The following is a 416-nucleotide window of genomic DNA, read 5'->3' as shown; positions in this document are numbered from 1 at the left end:
TTCCTGCTGCACGTGAATCTCTCAAAGCCCTTAAGTATTTAAATGAAGTTATTTTACTTCAAGGCTTGTAATAGCAGGCAATTATATTTCCTATATATGGTAAATAACCTTCTTAAGTCACTGATACTTCCTTTTTCCAACATTTTACATCCCCTTTTTTCTCCTCTCTTTGCCTAGATGTACATCTGCTACTGAGACATGTACTACTAGGTGAATGTGACATTACACAAAAAAGGTCAGTCACATAAATGGTCAGAGAAGGCAGCCTCAACAGGAGATGGAAAAAACACTGTATTTTGTTCTACCTTATTGTTTTCCAAATGAACTAAATACAAGTCTCCTGTATACATGCAGCATCTTATCACTGTTTTTATTACCTCAGAATGGAAGGTAAGTGCTTGAAGAAACTGATTGAA

The 416-nt window shown here is 35.6% G+C and overlaps 1 protein-coding gene across 2 annotated transcripts in view; it reads right to left on the bottom strand.

The window, feature by feature from the left end:
• The window catches only part of ABL1 (ABL proto-oncogene 1, non-receptor tyrosine kinase), a 74,874-nt gene that overhangs the window by 2,925 nt on the left and 71,533 nt on the right, over positions 1 to 416 (bottom strand). The window lies entirely within an intron of this gene.

Source organism: Nestor notabilis, unplaced genomic scaffold (genome assembly GCF_000696875.1).
Source record: "Nestor notabilis isolate BGI_N333 unplaced genomic scaffold, ASM69687v1 scaffold19463, whole genome shotgun sequence".
NCBI lineage: Eukaryota > Metazoa > Chordata > Aves > Psittaciformes > Psittacidae > Nestor > Nestor notabilis.
Note: the sequence above shows the minus strand (reverse complement) of the source record. Positions and strands in the feature narration are given on the sequence as shown.